Source organism: Molothrus ater, chromosome Z (assembly GCF_012460135.2).
Source record: "Molothrus ater isolate BHLD 08-10-18 breed brown headed cowbird chromosome Z, BPBGC_Mater_1.1, whole genome shotgun sequence".
NCBI classification, from domain to species: Eukaryota; Metazoa; Chordata; class Aves; order Passeriformes; family Icteridae; genus Molothrus; species Molothrus ater.
The window spans coordinates 44,642,937-44,649,179 of NC_050511.2; the positions used below are offsets into that span (position 1 = coordinate 44,642,937).

General features: G+C 39.2%; 1 protein-coding gene across 4 annotated transcripts in view; it reads right to left on the minus strand.

Annotated features, from left to right (window-relative positions):
- The window catches only part of HOOK3 (hook microtubule tethering protein 3), an 85,855-nt gene that overhangs the window by 79,008 nt on the left and 604 nt on the right, over window positions 1–6,243 (minus strand). The window lies entirely within an intron of this gene.

Here is a 6,243-nt window from a genome sequence, read left to right on the forward strand (position 1 = left end):
AGAACAAAAAATAAATAAACAAAACCAAAACAACAAATAATAAAAAATAACCTTCCCCTTGCAAAATACAGAAGAAGAACAACTATTTAAAGCCCATAGTTCCAACCTTTGCACCTATAATTCAGATGTGAAACAGTCTCTATTGACAGGTGAAAGAAATACCTCTCTTCTCTGACAAGCACGGAAGATGAATCCGAGAACACTAAGTTCTACTGAAATACCATCTGCATAAACTTTCTGACCCATGGGGAAACACAGGCTTTCACAAGATCACATGAGTAAGAAAGATTTAGCAGCTAAAAGATAGGATTAAGAGAAAGCTGGCACTAAATTTTCAGCAGGTTAAGAAATTTCAGACTTAACAGATTCTAGGACTGGTAACAGATGTATCTGTAATCTGTAAAATTAGGATATCTTGCCTAGTTTAAGTCTTCTCCTTTTCTTTATTTATATTTCAACAAACAATTACCTGAACTTCATGGAATTTTGTGCAGAATACGATTTTTCAGAGGCTGACCAAATTCCGTAAAAAAAGGCAGTAGCTACCACGTGACAGGCAGCCATCTTCTGACACTGACCATAAAATTAAATCATTACCCCTGCCAGAGGGATCAAGTCATGCTGGGCTTTTTTTCTAGCCACAAATGGGGCAGTAGAATTCATAAAGTCAAAATCAAACATGCAGACAAAAAGCACACAAAAATAAATCAAACCAAAAAACCCACACATAAATTCTGTTGCAGTTAATCACACACTTATTTCTACTTAGTCCTACACTGAAGTGAAACTATGGATACATTGCTGCCATAGCAAACAAGCTCAGTCAAAGATTTATCTTACGTAATCCTGAAATGTAGTAAGGTTGTAATTCATTTAATACTTTGCAAAACTGCACTGAATAAATTACAGATGCTCATTTTCCTGACTTGTTGTCCCCAAAACATAAATCATGTGGTTAAATACACATTTCTTGTTTAATATTTTAACTTAGCTACCTTGAGAGACAGCTTACATGGGAAGTCCACAAGGGATACAAAGCAATACAACACTTACAGCATGACACACTTTTGCAAAGAAACTTGCAGCTTAATGGCATGAAAGAGCCCTAGGAAAAAAATCCCAGGGCTAAAGCACATTATCATCAGATTTACAATGCATCTTCTTGTGCAATACTTGCTCCAATACCTGTACCACTTCAAAAACACTTCCTGTGTGCTCCCTTTGAAAAGATCCCATCCCTTTGTGGCCCCAGCTAGTCCACTGAAACACAACTCCAGCTTTGTATCCATTCAGAAGCTTCTGCCTGACACAGGCAGGAGCAGAGCACTGGCTGGACTCCCCCACCCTTAACCTTAGAGAGCTTTTCCCTTCACTGAAACCCTTCTCCTTTCCATGCTGTCTCTTTGTTCTCTGCTCTGAATGAGCAGTACTAGGGAATTCACACGAGGGAATGGTCTAAGTCACGTATGGCAAATGCAGACAGAAAAACAATACAAGCATACTCTGCAGTGCAGGAAACCACTACTAGTGGTTAAAGAAAGAGTTAATCCTTCTCCCTTTCCTGTATGGCAGGACCTGCCAGGCTGTTGGCAAGAAAAGCCACAAGGACACTACTACTCTCTTCCCCTCACTTTCAACCATGCATTCCTGATGTAGCCTTGTGCTAGTGTTGGTTGCCACGTGACAGATAACCTCGCTGTTGTTTGGGGTTTTTTTCTAATTAATCACTAGGACTTGCAAATTAAATTGATTTTAAAACCCCCAGACTTAGGTTCTGAAGCTGGGGCACTTAATAAACCGAATTTAGGCAAAGACCTTTCTAAATGACCACGCGAAAGAGTCAGCCAAAACGAGAAAGCAGCGAGTGCAATTGTGTAGCAGGGGAGAGAGGAGAGACCCAAGGCTCAACTTGAATGTCTACACATTGTAGCAAAGATTTCTAATGGTCCAGGAAGAACAGAAGGACAGAATATGATCTCAACGTTTACAAGCCCCAAAATATCACAATTAAGACAGACAGTTGTGCAAAATTCACAGTTTGACTTAATCTCTTCGAAACATCTGTGTTTAAGTATTTCAGAGAAGACAGAAACGGATTTCTCTCCACACCTCCCACTTTGAGATTAACGAGCTAACAGAAAACTTGTTTCCTTTACACTCTCTAAGGTTCATAGTTCCCAGTAGCAAAGTCTGTTTCTTTTCCACACAACAACTCACAAGCCTTCACCAAAAGATGAGGGGGCAGAATTGGAAGCTGAAATTGAGCACATACTAAATCCTATGGAAATGTCTTTTTTCTTCAGAGAACTTACTGTAACTGTACACTGTACAGAACAGCTCTACAGGAAGGAGAAAACGGGAAAAAAAGCAGAATGTAGGACAAGGCCCCAAAGAATGAAAATCTAACAGTGTCAAAATGCATGCATGATGAATGATGCCAGCACCTCCAGATTCTTTGTTTAGTCAGACTGACTTCAAAACTGGGGGGACGATGGCAGGGAACAAATACAAACCATATCCTATTACCTTTATTTATTATATTCCTATGTCATCAGCCTTCTATCACTTGCTCTTCAATATAATCTTGAAGAGAAATTCCTGTTTCTGCCTGACTTCTCAGCAATATGTTTAAAAATCCCTCTTATCTAATAATGGTGCTAGACACTCCAGCTCCTTCAAACATGGTGAATGTTACACTCAGAATATTACAGTCATAGACAACTATCCCTTTAAAAGCTGAAGCAATAGATTCTTTACTATCTTAGTGAGAGGTCATAAAATATAAAAAGGTTGTTCAGCTGACTGGTCTTTCATATTAGTTGCAAGGGCTGTGATCTGCCATGTTCCTCAAGCCATATTCCACGACTGCAGACAAGTTCAAGTGGTTTTGCCCTCTGAACAACAACACATTGTATTCAAAAGAATAGTTTTCTTGATTCCCTGTCATCATCAGCACAATCAACCTCTCCTAAAATATATTTTTTTTCAAGAGGTAAGACAGGCTGATGCAATTATATTATCAGAAGTAAATGAAACTCTACAACCTTGTGGTCAGTGGCCAAGGAGTGGAAGAGAAACAATTTAAACAGGCACAGCAAGTAGTCTACAATCTTGGCATCTACAAGAAACCAGAAGATTATTTAAAAGCGCAAATGCACAAGGATCAAGAACAGCATAATAGTGTAATCTAAAAAGAATATAACTGGATGATGAGGAAAAACAGCCTTCCCAGTAGATTCCCCTAGTAACTCCTCTTTGAATAGAGTGCCTATCAAGCATTTGCAAGCAGCCGTCCTGAGGAATCTGTTTCAGTAGTTGGTCACCTGTAGTTGGTCTCTACACTTCATACTACTACAGATAAATCCTTACACTTGGGGATAGGCCATGACACAGAAGACAGAGATACACTGTACTGAGGAAATTTTTCAGCCAAAAAGGGGGAAAGGTCAGTATAAATAACCAAAGTGCTTAAAAGGTGGAGGATGCTGGAACAGGAGACATGCAGTGTTCAGAAAGTTCTCACTTATTACAAAAGTTTTAACAGAAACTCTATTTGGCCTTGAGGGTTGGAAAAGAAAGCAGGCAAGATGCAGTTTGGTGGAGGCAGCACATATTAAAATAAGCAATATTTATCACAATGAAAGAAAGTTTATGACATCTCCACACCAACTTACTACTTACAACCACTTAGCAGCAGCCTGTTTGAGGAATCCTCCTGTTTACATACTAATGCTAAGCAATCTTTTCAGTATCATATCTTAGTTCTACACTAGAAAAGAAAACTTCTCAGGTTACACAGCAAAAGCCTGTAGCTATCAGAATGATTTCATACACATTAAAGTGTAATTGGCACAGCCATGTTTGGCAGCTCTCCACATTTTATGAAATGCCTCAGCTATGTATCGAAGTTGAGAGAGCTCCTGACACTACACACACACAAAAACAACCCAAACCAAACACCAAAACCCAATGTGTTCATATATAAACCAGTCTTAACTTTTAAACAGAAAAAGAAGTTGTCAATCTCTGTTAGATACGTTGAAACAACTTTAGTATTATTGCAGTTTACCTCGTAGCTGCATTTTTCTAAACTACCTTGGCTGAACTGCATCTTGGATAACAATCCCATAGTGCGTAGGGTAGTCTCAAAAGGGAGTTTTGTGGGAGACTTTTGGTAGAGCAACAATTCTACAATTACAGTAAGTTGCTAACACTGCCAAAGTGCAATTATCATTTTTGAGAGGCCAGTACTTGGCCTCCAGTCCTTCGTTCAGTTTTCCTCAAGTTGCCACTACTGTGGCTGTCACAAAACAATATCATGGTCACCTGCTAAAGTGGTATTAAGTCAAAACTCATCCAGGTGTTCAAAATCCTGAACAAAAATTATTTAGGAAGCCATTTGATGGCGTTGTCAGAGAGGTGAAAAATAAACAAGAAGCTAGCTAGAGCCAAAGCCTAACAACAAAAATGGGTATTGGCAGAATATTAAAAAATAAACCAAAACATATTCAGAGGTAGGCAGCTTGCTCCAGCTTAAATGCAGCAGAAGAGAAATCACAGGCATGTAGGATAAAAAGCCTAACTTATATGATCCTTAATTAAAATCATGAGGTGGTAGAGGGAGGAACACTTTCTTCTCACTCTATCTGAGCAAACATTCATTTTAGGCCAAACAGCTTCTCAGACTTGCAGAAATCCTTATCTATTCAAAACACAGACAAACCAGTTTAAGTACTTCTGTATGAATTAAGCAAGCAACCTGGGAGGCTAAACCAGTTCTAAAGAGCAGCCAGCTTCTCTGGCATAATGGGAAATGACTGGCCTTCCCAGATGTGCATACACTGTTATTAAGACAGCTCTACCCTCCTATCTAAATGAACGGTTTCTCAAGAATCATTAGGGGACTTGAGAGAAAGCCAAACAAAAAAAGCATCTTCTTTATACACAGTCAGTTTCACTGAGGAGCAAAAAACTTCACTGCCTCTTCTGCAAGTTTCATGTATGCTGGAATAAACTAAAGTCACCTTTCTTAATTTTTTTATTACTGAGTCTGTTTCAAAGCCACATTCCCACATAAATGACGAAACTGTAAAATAATCCATAACTTCATACAATAATCTCAGAATAAAGCTGATCCATTCAAATGCTGTTTAAAATGATTTATTTCTGCTAGCCAAAAGAGATGCAGGTAGTCTCCTCATTAGTTCAGTACTTGAGAAGTATAAAGGCACCTGTATGGACCATTTCTACAGACAGGACCAGGCTGCACGGGATACGTACAGCTTCAGGACTGCAGATTATAAAGACTGAGCCTCTCACTCAACTTTTCTTTGCCAGTATTAACATGTGTCAACTTCCTCATATTGGGACTTTTTATTCCCCACACCTGAAAGAGAAAGCATGGAAAGAGAAAGCAAAATAAGTGGCCAACACTTGTCCATAACAAATATGGAAAAGCTGGCAGGAATGTGAAGGCAAGTGAAACTCAGTGACTTATTGCAGACCTACATGAAGCACTTCTCCGAAAACCTCTTCCCCAAAATTGTCACCTTCTATACTTTCCAGGCCATGTGCTCACTCCTAACAATAAACTATTTCCCTTGCTCATCCTTTCCGACTTTCATTGAGAAATCTAACCTGTTATTCCCCAGGAACTCACTCATCACCATCAGAGCTTCAGTCAGCTCCGGCTTCTCATAGAAAAAAAATCTGAAAATTTCTGTTTCTAGTTAACAATCAGTTGTATTGCAGCGTTTCATATTCTAGGTATTTACTTGGCAATTTTGAGTATAGAAGGGAAAAAATCCAAACCAGCCTCAAACCAAAATCCAGAGGTTTTAAACAACTGACCAATTACTCAGCTACTACAGAAAGTTAAATTCCACGTCTATGTTACGGTCATTGCTCAGACTACAGGTAGCTGCAAAGCCAGGTTTAATGTCCACCATATTTTGGCTGCTCTTTGAGTGACAGCATAACCTAAAGACATTTATGGGAAAAACTACCAACATTAAAGTAGTATAGAGTAATTTTTATCATAAGATCATAGAACCATAGAAGGGTTTGGCCTGGAAAAGCACCTTGAAAATCATCTGGTTCCAATGCCCCTGCCATGAGCAGGGACACCTTCAGCTAGATCAGGTTACTTAGAGCCCCATCCAACCTGGCCTTGAACACCTCCAGGAATAAATATACCACCTCTTAGGCTGATACTGTAAAATCCTCGACCTCATCGATGAATTC